Raw genomic sequence first — 13,335 nt, forward strand, 5'->3', positions numbered from 1 at the left:
ACTGTATTGCGTGAAAAGCTGCTGAATTCTCTGCTTTTGCAACAGAATATGTTGGGCTTCTATCAATTTCTTTAACTATGACGTCTTCACTATTAAAGAATAAGTCTTTTGGTATCTTTAATGTCACGTGCTTTTTGAATCGTCCGCTCTCTAATTCGTGTTGTAGACCGGATCTTGTTGAATGTTAAGTCCCCGCTTCTAGAATTTCCTTTAGCCTTATTTTTTACATAAGCTGTAATTTTCATACCATTATCTGCAATATACATAATAAAAATGAAGTCAATAAATAATTGTAAATAATAGAGAAGAGGAAGAAAGTAGGCTACCCGGTTTTGGATATGTGTAGTTAAATTGTTTTTTTAGGTTAATAGATTATGTTTTACTAAGTGATTGGAAGTTCACTTTTCAGTAGGTTTTAGTTTGTATATCTCTTAAATTTTGATATTTTGGAACATCGAGGTTCTCCTTTTTAAGAGCCTCCACTTTATTAGGAGCATGGATTATGACACGGTCGGTATTTTGAAATTTGGTTTTGAGTTTTATGGTGTGTGCACGCAAAAACGTGTGAGGGGTAATTGTTGCATTTTGAAAGGGCATAACACCGCACACACCACAATAGACGGTCAAACTTGGTAAATGAATCGTTAACTAACGATAGGGTTACCTAAAGCTAAGAAACGTAAAACTTTGGGTCCAATGCAAATACCCATATTATTGGGACGATCTAAAGCTAAAACACCTTATTTTAAATTAGATATATATTTTTTAATTAGGTAGAAGCTATTGGGTTTAGAAACCCATAAGTATACTATTACCAAGTAGGCTGGGCGAACAAATTCTTGGTATTGAATCTAAAATTCAATTCAAATTTGAATTGATATCTTTTTTTCCCACGCAGCTTCCTTTCAACTAAATTTTTTTTTTCGATAAACTCGTTTCAAGATATCTACAAAAACAGTCAAGTCTCTTTTCTTGTCCTTTTATATAGAAGCTCTTTGTAGTCTTGATTGTGTAATCCTACCTAGTTGCTAGGTCAAGTAAGAGGTATATTTACAGAGTAGAAAAGACTCTTAACTATTTATTTGATCTCATATAAATTCATGTGATGTTGTAGTGGTATTTGATTTACTGAGTTTTAATTGTGCTTTATGTTGCGTTATGTCTATTTCTATTCAGCAAGGAAGGCCTGACTGGGTTGGTCGAATACAATGAGAAGAAAATATTTGAGATCAAACTCAAGGAAATGAAAGCTGCATTGACCACCAAGATAGCAGAGGAGACTGACATATCTGAAGTCATTGACACTGTGAAGCAACGTGTTAAGGATGCTAAGCTGCCTGACGTTGAGGTCATACGCATTCTATGGGATGTAATTATGGATGTTGTTCGCTGGTCGTGGAAAAAATTAGCAGCAAAATGCCAATGCTGCATTGCGCCAGGTTTGTGCTTTACCATTTCATTAGTTTTTCTGAGAGGTGGTAAAAAGCTAATGAAACCGTTTGTGAGGTGTCAGTTTCGAATGTTACCTATTTTTTTTTTGTTGATGATATAACTATGCGAGCTGTTTCCATTTTCTGTGTTATGATTCCTCTGAGTATTGTTTGAACTGTGTAGCTCGATCTATACTTGAGAGAGTGAGTGTGTTCCTTTACAAATTTATCTAGCAGTGTTTGAAGAGAGTTCTTGCTTTCTGTTGAGAAAGGGTTGCTGTTAGGGAGTGGTTTGGGTTCGAGTGTGGTGAGTGCTGCCGTTGCAGCTGTAGCAATCAATGAGATTTTTGGTGGGAGAGTTTTTGGAAGGAGAGTGGTTTGGGGTCGAGTGTGGCGAGTGCTGTTGCTGCAGCTGTAGCCGTTAATGAGATTTTTGGTGGAAGAGTGGTTTGGGGTTTAGTGGGGCTTAGTGTCTTTGCTTTTGCTAAAGTCAGAAGCTGAATGAGATTTTGGTTGTAGAGTGGTTTGGGGTCGAAAAGTCTTTGCAGTGCTTTGCTGCTTTATATAGTTGTTAATGAGATTTTTGGTGGGAGGTTAACTCTTCCTGATCTTGTTCATGGTGGGTTGGATTGGAAGCGAGGGTTTCGGGTTATCATGCGGATAATGTTTGCATTTTTAATTCCATTATCTGTAAAACTGTCATGCTACCAATACATACATAAAACTGGCAATTATGTATCTATGATTGTAAAGACCGACTTAGGTGGTCATACATATGGGGGTAGGCTAACACGAGATGAGCAAAAGGTTTTGTTTCAGATGACCTTAGGTGGATTCAAGCCAAAACAGGTTCTTAATGTCATCAAAAGAAAATTCTGAACGACTCTGTATATGTCCTAAAATAAATATTTCATTAAGTTATGATGAACTATAGATAATTCAAATTGAAAAAACAAAAATATAAATTTGATGGATCATCCAATATATAATTCAGCTTGAAAAACACTACGTTAATCCTCATCCAAATCTGATGAATTATTTGGGATGCTTAGGTAGTCCATATCCCAATTTGGTCCTCCTATAAGCAATGCTTCATTTATTAACTTCAAATAGGCATTTTCTTTTCTCAAGTTTTCAATATCTTGATAAAGTTGTTTTTCTCTAGTATTTGCTTCATGTAGCTCTTCACATTTAGTAATGACTTCTTTGTGGTTGACGTCTAAAAGCTCAAATTTGTATATCTGCTGTAGAAAGCGGATAGCCTTTCTCTCCACAAGATTTTCTCGAGTCCACTTTCTTAGTTTGATACGTCCCCAAAATGATTGGCTTATAGGATAATTTGGATTTTGAAGATTTCTCTCATTATCGGCAAATCTATTATGACATCTGCAGTAGCTGTATCGGTTGTTTTCAATCTTTGATATGTAAACTGGTTCTCCCTGAATTTTTTCCTTGATTAGAATTTCTCTCAATGCTGTCTTGAGTGAAATTTTGTGTTTGGTTTCATACTCCATGAGCTGCATTTTAAAAATTACATTAGTTTATATAGTATACATGTTTTGTAGGCTTTGTAGGAGGATACCAAATGTGTGTCAAAGTGGGCTATAGTGAATAAGTGCAGGTATATATATACGACTAAACTTGGTTCCAGCATTACATAATTTTGATATAAAAACATGCATTTTCTTATACTCTAGTTACATATATACACTATACCGTACCTTATACACACACACACCTTTCCCCTTTAAAATAAATTTTTAATCATATGGATGATTTGAAAGTTGATATGTTCTCCTTTGGTCTGCTCTTATATTTCATATAATTTCATCAATAATTGTCGTGTTGTCTCTCCCAATAATTTCATCAATAATATCTTCAACTCGAGACTTGTCTCTCCCACAGTTCCACTAATTTCACAATATTGAGAAGAATTATAAAGAGGAGGGGTAAGAGGGGTTCCAAGAACAGTTAATAGTGAGTGGTTGTTACACTAATACAGGTCTTAAGTTCAATATAGTTCAATATAATTTTGAATTAAAAGACGGTAATATCTCATGTGTTTAAACTTTAATATTATCATCAGTTGAATCATAAAAGAGAAATCAACAAAATTATTAAATAAGATACTGGAAAAGAAATTGTTTACCTTGTCCATTTTTGTTAACTCTTTTTGAAGCCTTGATTGAATATCTTCTATTGCATGCAATGAAAAAAAAAAAAAAAAAAAAACTCAGTTATATATGTAAAACTAATGTAAATCAGACTAAAAGAAAAAACTGAAAGTTTACCTTTGTTTTTTGTTTTGTGTTAGTAGGATCGTGAGTTTTTTTTTTTATATATAGGTTTGTTTAGGTTTTATTATGTCATTAGAAGTTTAGTATTAATAGGATTCTTATTAGATATGTTTGTTTAGGAGGTTAAGTATAAATAGGATTCTTTTGTTAGAAGAAGTCGTTATGTAGGATTATTACAACTTGTTAACTATATATTATAACTTGGGTGCGTAAATTTGTAAGCGACGCTTTCTTTGCAGCGTCCGGTCCGAAGTCCGAGGTCTCTGTTTGAAGATCAAGTGATTGTTAATTTCACTTTAATTACCTTTTTAGCTTGTCGTTCTGTGTGAACGGAAGTCCTAAATTTATTTTCTTAGGCACTTGTTGTCCTTGTACATGATATGGGTCCAAACTGGGAGCTTGTCAGTGATGCCATCAACAGTACTCTGCAATATTGCACACTTTTCAAACTTCTCAGGATGCTCCACTGGATATTGCAGTCTCTTTAAGTTCCCTCTTAATGTTCCCAATTTCCGCTATATCCTTGTAGGTTACATTAGGCACTTCAACAACCGTCTCGTGCAGAGCAGAGGGATTGATGGTTCCAAGGGCAGTTGTAAAGTGCTGATTTGTAACAGCCATAGAATTAAGTATCTCGACATCTATAGATTCATCTTCCAAATCAATATCCTTAATACCAAGTGTAGTAAATGCTTCAGTAGCTCGCACTATATCTCTTTGAAACTCCTGAATAATAAAAAAAAAAAAAATCCAAGTGATCCATAAATTGTGTAGAAGAAATATGTTTATATATGTATTACTACCTTGCCTGATCAAGTTGATCTGTAGAGTTTTTCAATTTGTTGATGTCTTTGAAGCTCGACCTCATCAATGACCACCACGTCTTAATGTTCGTATCCAGTCCCACTAAACTGCTTTATTACCTCCTGTTGTTGTTTCGCGACTTGTTCTTTGAACTTGTTCGCTTGTTTTCTAAATGCGTCCATTTCAAATTTTTATTGAAGCTGGAATTGGTATTACGAAGTCATATTTTGAACTTTTCCAGAAAATCATGTTAAGAATTTCCCATGACACAACTTCATGGCATGCAGCAATTGCAAGATGTAGGACTTGCGTACACAAACTTGGACAAATAAATTATCCTAAAGATTTCAAATTGAACTCACAAATTTCATATTGAATTAATTAATTAAAGTAAATTAATCCAAAGACACTACTAAATACCTCAAATAGTTTAAAACCTAAACATCATTAATGTATCTTAAAGTACAGATGTTGTTGATGAAATATAAATAAATCCTAATAGAATTCTTAGTAATCTTCCATCCTAAGGCGATATTTTTCATCCTTTGATCTCTTTGTTGTCCTCATTTTCCTCTGTTTCTGAATCTTTACGGGGTTTTTTTGATGGGCGATTTTCTTCAACAGAGTCTTCATCGCCTTCTAATATATCCGTAGAATTTGAATGAAGGGAACTTTTCTTTTATACTATACTCATTCAAATTTTAACTTTGAAAATATACTCCTTCCCCATTCTTTTCGAGCTTTTCCTTTATTTCTTCAAGATTTTTTTCCCTGCTTTTGACAAAATAAATGTAGGTACGGTTCAATTACTTAACTTTATATCATTCTATAAAATAATTTTTCAGATTTAGTAATGTACTTGCCTCGGAAGTCAGCTCCATTATTTTTTGGATAGGAAAAAATCGACTATTTTCTCGGGCCTTTTACCAAAAAGACGACAAAAAGCCGCTTTGATCTCCCCTCATCTTGTATGCATAGTTTAAGTAGGTATCTGTTGATGTTTTAAAGTTGGAATTAGTAATGAATTATAAAACCGAAGATGTAGTATTTATTAGTGATTTCTTTACCTGTCTTGTGGAGTCTTGTATGTTGTTTCACAATTAGTGCAAAAATGTTCCGATCCTTTGTCAACATGCTTATAAGTGCAGTTCTCGCATGATTTGTAGCTCCACTGGTTTCCAAATATCTTCACAAACTTTGCCCTGCAAGTGAATTGCTTTCCCTGCAAAAAATATGTTTATTAGTTGAGTTTTTATTAATTTCAGCACGGTATTATTTAGGCATTTACTTGGTATACCTGATTGTGTGTTTCTTTTCCTAGTGAAATTAGTTCTGAAATTGAGACTCTGTCTTGATTCATAAGTTCCTTCATTGAAGTAGGCTCGTCTGTCACTGCTTGTTCAATTTGAACTCTTGTATTTCTAATTTAATATCTATGAAAAACAAATTAGGGATAAGTCATATTTGTTAATGCTTTTGTGAGGAATAGTAATGCTTTTGTTAACGAATATCACCTGTTTCTCATCTGGTCGACGTGGCCAAAATGTTCCAAATTCAAGTACAACTTTGTCGCAGATGTTAAACAAAGTTTGTATTCCTCTGTAAAATATGAAAATTCAAAACATTAGATTTGTACTTACTTCCATTATATATGTTTAACAGTCTATATAACTGATGATTTCTATTGTACTTACTTCCAATCATTTTCAGGTATAATGATGTGATGATGAGCATCATATCTTCTTCTTGATTGCTGATATTTGCCAGTCTATCGGAGTTGTCACCCCATAAAGCTATAGTAAGCTCACTTCCCCTGATTATGTATTTACATAGTTAGCTGTGTAAGAAATTAAGTTAAAAAATAATTTATGTAGATTTTGTTTACCTTTCGTTTTGTATTGTGATTTCCCTAAATCCTTGAGGTTTCTTTGGCCCGACTCTAATAAGTTTTCCTATGAAATCTGATTTGTAGACATTGTTAGAAATTAGTTATAATAAACAATATGGTATGTATAAAGAACTCACCTTTGGTATGAAAAACTGAGATATCCTTTGTTTTCATAAGATCTTCAAATTCTACGAACGAAAAATTATATATGTTGAATGTCGTCCCAATTTCTTTCGAAGGAGATACTATAGTATCTTTTGTGAAAGAAATAGTGTACGTAGATCTTACTGGACGATATCTTCCGGTTGTTTCTTTGACTTCAAATTTATCAATTACAAATATGTCTCCTTCTATCAGTTTCTTTTCAAACATGTGTTGGATTCCTGGTGAAATCTTTGCATGAATTTGATTCGACTGCACAATGTAATATAAGTGGATTAAAATTCAAAAATTCTTTTGATATAAAAGAAGTAATTTTTTGAGTCTGTTCTACCTTTTCGTCAAGTAGCAGCATGTGTATACCATATGATTGTGTCTTGTCCTATAGATTAACAGCTTCCAACATTCTGCTTATGTGTGCTCGAACCTTCCAATTGTCAGATTTGTCGTTCAACTCATCGAAAAAATTGAATTTTCCAGTCATAATGTTCTGTTACAGTATATCCAGCAATTAGAATTACAATTCTTATCACAATTATGATGAATATACTACCGTTTTGTTATGTATGCATGGATAGATGTATTATTTATGCTGAGTTCATGGATTAAAATAACAACAGTTTACTAATACTATTAAAAAATCTAATAAGATTGAAAAAGAAATTATTGTCATGTGTACCTTTTCTCTGTAGTAGCTCTATAGTTTTCTGTAAATTATATTAATCGGTTGTGTTGTATTTATAAGTTCCGAAGGTGTTCTAGTTTTAGAAGTATACTTGCTTTGGACTTGTACCATATGTATAAGTTTAATTAAGCAATACTTATCTAAATTTGAAACTGAACGTAGGTAGAAGTTGAATTAAGGAATACTTATCTGAATTAGAAACGGATAAGTATATAAAATAGAATTGATTTTAGTATGGTAAAGGCCGGACCAATCCAAGTTTGGCCCGTATTTAGTGCAAATCTAACTGAGTTAACAACAATTTAAACTTGTACAGAGATTCGCTAGAACATCTCAAACTCTAGGTGCTATTCAGTGTTCTTAAACTTCGGGACACTTGGCCTCCTCTTTGGCGGGCAAAGCCATTACCATTTCGCTAGATGCATTGTCATCCCCGCGACCTGGAACCATCCACGAAAGTGAACTTATAAGTTCCTTAAGCCGAAGAATAGCTACTAAATGCGACTCTGTAAGCATGAAAGTTCTTCCTGCAAAAGATCAAACTGGTCATTATAGCTTATACTCATGCTCCGAGAAGTTCGGACCGTATTTATTACATAATTTCTTCATGAAAGGCTCAGTTATTGCATTAAGTGCTAGAGGAGGCTCCAGCAGTCCAGCTTCTGCACGAATACGCTTTGCTTGAATTGCATGACCGAGGCATCTTGTGTGCAACCATATGTTTTCTAAGAATTACCTTGTTATAAGAAATGGTTGGGAAACTGAAAGCTGATGGTCCATCTTGCTCGGTTGACAGCTCCTCTTGTTAGGATTTGTATTTGTGTATCTCTCTTTATGCATGGAAATTGTGAGGTGAAATGAAAAGAAGCATCAGAAGAGTGTACACATGTATTCTGCATGGGATTTGTTTTGAAGTTATATATACAGGATTTGTTGTATCAAGATTCTTTGAACAAATGGTAATATGCACAAATCCTATTATGCTGCATCAAGACTCAAGAGTTTGTTTGCAGACTCAAGAGATTGTTTACAGTTCACCAAAAAAAAAGATAAAAAGAGTTTGTTTGCAGCTTCATTGTCGACTGCGTATACTATCACGACACATGAAAAGGCACTCGTCAATGAACATACAGTTCTGTTTTAATTTTATTGTGCCTTCTCTGGAGACATCAGAAAAAAACTCAGCTAGAGATAGGATCCTATGCCATCGAAACAGTAGCCGTTGGAAGAGAAATATCCTTCTCCACCTTAGGGACTGTTGGTTGGCGCTGCATTGTCTGGCTGGCTTCTTGAAGTGTTTCAGTAACCACTACTGCCCCATCTCCCTGTCATTGTGATTTTATTACAGGCTCCATTCGAGTTGCTTCACTTTCAACCCCACTGGTTCCCTTTTTTGCTTCAGCCTCATTGTCACTGGCTTTTTCCTCATATTCCAGGTCCACGAAGTCCACCAAGGGGACAAAGTCACCATTTGGCTCAAGCTTGCACCTAGTTTGAAAAATCCCAGAACCACTGTGTACAATAAATGTTGGTTATTGTATGCACCTAAGTGCATCTTTTGTTATGATCTGTAGGCTTAGGTCCTGGGACACTTGTTGGTTCTGCAGCATTCGACCTGTTTCGTTTAAATGTTGTGTGAGTAGTAGTTCCAAAAATATGAGGGATGTTGCATTGATGAATATGCTAGTAAACTGGTCCTGGGTGTGATGTAGGCTGCCTCAAGTCCTACGCTATCGCGGAGAAATGCCCATTCCAATCTTTTAATCATCTGAAGTACATGATCCAACTCAGATAGAGATGGATTATATCTTGTTCTATCCAATATTGAGAGGCTGATTTCATTCTCTATCTCTAGTCTCGTTTCACATTTTTTCTTTTTTGAATCATTGGGTACTGGCTATGCCTGCAAATCTGATATCTATTAGTTTGTGAGAACACTTTACATTCAAGTTTTGCATAATAATTATCCATTTATAGCCTTGGGATGCAAAATTTATCGAGAAGAAACGACTTCTGATCCATTCTTCTTGTCAGCCTTGCGATGAATTTGTTCCCTGGCTAAGTTTATTTCAAAGGGCTGATGCCCGACTGTGCCAAGAACCATTACAGCAGAAAAGGATTCTCGAAAGTTGGACGAAACGCTGATTTTGTCCTTGACCTGTGTGATGAGAAGTTCCAAACTATAAAGCTCCCTTCCTCCATTATTGATGCCATCAGATATCCTACTAAAGTGTTCCTACTTAATTTGGGGGGTTCCCTGTCCTTAGTTGAACATAATTATTGTGAGCATTTTTGTGTATGGAGAATAGTACTTACAAATCTTCCCATTTGATGACAATACCATATAATACTTGCATCGATAATGTAGGCCTGTAGGATGTGCTGATTGATAACAACTTCCTGTTTCATGTAAGTGAACTTGTTTTTAGATACATATATACTTACTAATCTGTGAAGTACTATTGGGTATGTTATTGTGTTGATCATTTGTTTCAGGTGAAACTCGCTAACTTAGGACTCGCATTAATCTCCTTACTCTGGCGACCTCACCCTAGTTACCTGTCGATGCAAGGATGTTGCCGAGTAACACATGAGATGCTGAATCGGACGGATCCAGTTTCCATACACTATCTGCTGCATTGTGACTTAGTTGCAACTGGGGAATCTGCATTCAACCGATCGGCAGGAAATCCGTTGTTTCAAAGAATTCAAGTAGTTCAAGGCTAGAGTTCGAAGGCTTTCTGAGTTATGTATTATCTTAAGAGAAAAAGCTTCAAACTTATAAAGCTCATGGTCTGATGGATGTATGCAGTCAGCTCTTGATGAGAAAACAGCAAACGGCCCGATGAGCTATTATACAGGACTGAACCTAGATGATGTATGGATCGTTTGCATCTACTACTTGCAAAATTGCGAAAATTAAGCAATTTTGGCACCTCTATCTTAATGTATACTATTACTATACATAATCAATTAGCAAGGACCTCTTAGTTATAAGAATCGGATCATTTATTCTAAAAATAGATGAACAATAGCCCTTGGTCCTCTTTGATATACGAAAGTTAAATTTATACCACCTAATTGGTAATGCGTTCTTCCACTTTCCTTTTTCAGGCCGTTGTGCTTTTTGCTTTGGTGTGTTATGGAACGTATTTAGGGTTATGGATACGGTACTCAGATGATGTGGTAAGTCGGTCTTTGAGTGTGTGGTAGTCCAGTATTTGTACATATTTGACAATTACTTTTGTATTTGCTTGCAGCCCTCATGCTGTTACTGGTCCTATTGGCCCCTCTTCTGACTATACAGACAACTTTACCTACATTATTTGAGGTACTTCATCTTGGCATGGCAAATTAATCTGTTAAAGCCGCTTTCGAAGCGATTCGTAAATCGAGGAGCTTGATATAAGGTAGCACTGGTTTTTCTTATTTTATTTTATTTATAACTGGTATATAGAATATATTAATAAGAGAATCAGGATCACCAAAGTAGACGGAGCTAAGCTACACTTGTCTACATTCTCGTAGAAATTCGAGACAAATAGTAATCATCCAATCACAGCACACCTTCATTTCCAAAATGGTCTTCTCACTGCATTGTTGAATGAGACATAACTACACCCCATCGGGTTCCAGCGGTGGCCATTGAAGTCAGTCTGCAAGTGGTAATGAAAGCCCCCATAAGTTTACAATCTATAATAGTAATTTAGTAAAGATACATATAATTATGCAAGCAATAGTTGCTTTTAAGCTAACTTTGTCAAAACAGTCGGGCTTCATAAAAATAAGTAACCGAAAAAAAGCTGAAAAAAAACATATATATAAGCCAAACAAATATAAAAACCTTATACTTGTCTCAACCATGAGAATATGCTCCAAAAAGGCTCTCTTAGTTCGTTAGCTCCATGATGGTAGAAACAATATCACCATCGCTGCCTTTGAGCCTTCACTACCTTTTTGATCTTGACACACCACCGCATCATCACTAATTCTGTCTTTTTGGCTCTACCCCCTCGTCTCATCCACATCTTCATCGTCCTGAGCCATGGCTGATGACTCTGGTTTGGAGATAACATGACTGAGATCAGGAGCCTTGAACTGCTCCGCAGCCTGGGTCTGCAGTTGTGAGCTCAAATCCTCAATCTTTGCCTCCCCAAATATGACATAGGTATCTGATGTTGGGCTCTTAAATACGTTTGGTGTTAATGTGAAAAATCATTTAGGAAAGCATTAATAAAAAAGAAAATCTAAAATTCACTCTCACAGATAACATTTTTCAAAAGCTTAAGCTAAAGGCATGTGACTGATAACTATAAAATGAATAGTCTACCTACGAAATGAACTATGAATTCACAACGTAAGTAAACTAGAACTATTCTTTTACGTGTTTGATTATCAAAGCTTCTACTCTCAATGCGAATTGCACTAAATGGAGTCACGGTTCGCTCCACTCCTAGTTCCCTAGCATGGATGTTTTCTAATCTAACTAGTCGCTTTTAAGTCTATGAGAGTTTTTACTGAAGGGAATTATACTACGATGCAACTACCCACAAGATGCAACTAGTCGGTTATCGAATACTAAGGGAATGCTACGTTGATTCTATGATAAGGAGTTAGAGGGGATTGATTCCACCTTAACTCAACTTAATCCACTAACGACGAATTTAATCGTCGAATCCGAATCTGAATCGCTTCGCAAGAACAATTGGTTATTCCTAATCCCTAATTATACATGGCATTTCTACCAATTCATAACTAGCATGTGAACAATTAAACCCATTCTCATGGTGAACTAATCGTCTCTAGAGTGGAATAGAAAATACGACGACTACTTCACGATAATCGAATCAAGCTTTCATCAAGGCTTCACAACCCCTCTAATGGAGGTTTAGCCTTGAATCATTCCGCAATCATTTCCATTCATATTAAAACTAAACATAATATAAAGCATTGAAATTTACTTAATTTAACAATAATGAAATCTAATTTAATGACTAAATTGAAATAAGGACAGGAATTGAAATTAGATCTAGAATTGGAATGACAAAAATCGAAATGGATAAAGAATACTACTTTATTGATCTAATCAAATGAAGAACAAGATTCAAGGTTTAATCTAATAAAATGAATTAGATATTGAAACTACACTTAATCAAAAACAATTAAATAAAACTAGATCTAGAAGCTATTTTAATGGCTACTTTCTATTCTAAGCTATCTACTATTATCTAACTACTATTGACTGCCATTAACACTGAGTCAAGCTTTTGTTTTATACATCCAGATCCAAAAATCGTGCATGGGCTTGGAGCCATGTTTTGGGCCGAGAATCGGCCCAAAACCCAATTCTTTTTCAAATCGAAAAAGGCCTCTTCAGCTGCAGTTGGCTTCCACAGACTTTTCGTCCACTTTTGCTCCTCTGATTGGGTCAAGGCTTAGACCATTGCAAAGCTCTTTCCGAGCCGGTCGTTTTGACATAAGGTAGGCCTCAATCCGAGGTCCGAGTCCAAAGATATGGCATTCGAAGTTCTCACGACTTTTGCTCCTTTATCTCGCTAAAGTGGCACATTTCGCACATAATGGACTTTGAAGCCCTGAAATGCATAAAAACGCGTAATCAGTATTAACTCTTACTTATTATTCACATAATTGGTCTAACAAGTATGATTATTAAGGGGTTAAAACTACAGTTTTGGGCTCTTATCAAACCACCCCCCAAACAAAGATTTTGCTTGTCCTCAAGCAAAGATGAGAAATTAGAATAAGTGACCAAAAATGGAGTTCTAACTACTCTTTCGTTTGAGTGCGCGATTGCATTGACCATATGCAACAAGGCCTTAAACCACTAGAAATTCCCTAGTGGACGAAGTTATAGCCTCGTGAGAGTTTTCCAAAGAAGGTACTCACAAACTTCATCTATACTACAACGACTAAGAAAATAAAACTATTGTTTCCTTATTCATGCTCAACTATCTATACATCTCTCTAGCAATTACATAAGAATAACCAATCAAAACCCTAAGTTAATATATGCATAATAATCAATCATCTACAATAAACATATATACAATG

At 35.3% G+C, this 13,335-nt stretch overlaps 1 long non-coding RNA gene across 1 annotated transcript; it reads right to left on the reverse strand.

Moving 5' to 3' along the window:
• Positions 1-6,044: 6,044 nt before the first annotated feature.
• On the reverse strand, positions 6,045-6,918 carry LOC147477331 (uncharacterized). Its single transcript, XR_015207350.1, has 3 exons — positions 6,557-6,918; positions 6,226-6,492; positions 6,045-6,130 (listed from the first exon to the last, which is right to left on the reverse strand). It is a non-coding gene; the product is annotated as an uncharacterized LOC147477331 (long non-coding RNA).
• Positions 6,919-13,335: the final 6,417 nt, after the last annotated feature.

Source organism: Coptis chinensis, chromosome 9, assembly GCF_015680905.1.
Source record: "Coptis chinensis isolate HL-2020 chromosome 9, ASM1568090v1, whole genome shotgun sequence".
In the NCBI taxonomy this organism is placed as follows: Eukaryota; Viridiplantae; Streptophyta; class Magnoliopsida; order Ranunculales; family Ranunculaceae; genus Coptis; species Coptis chinensis.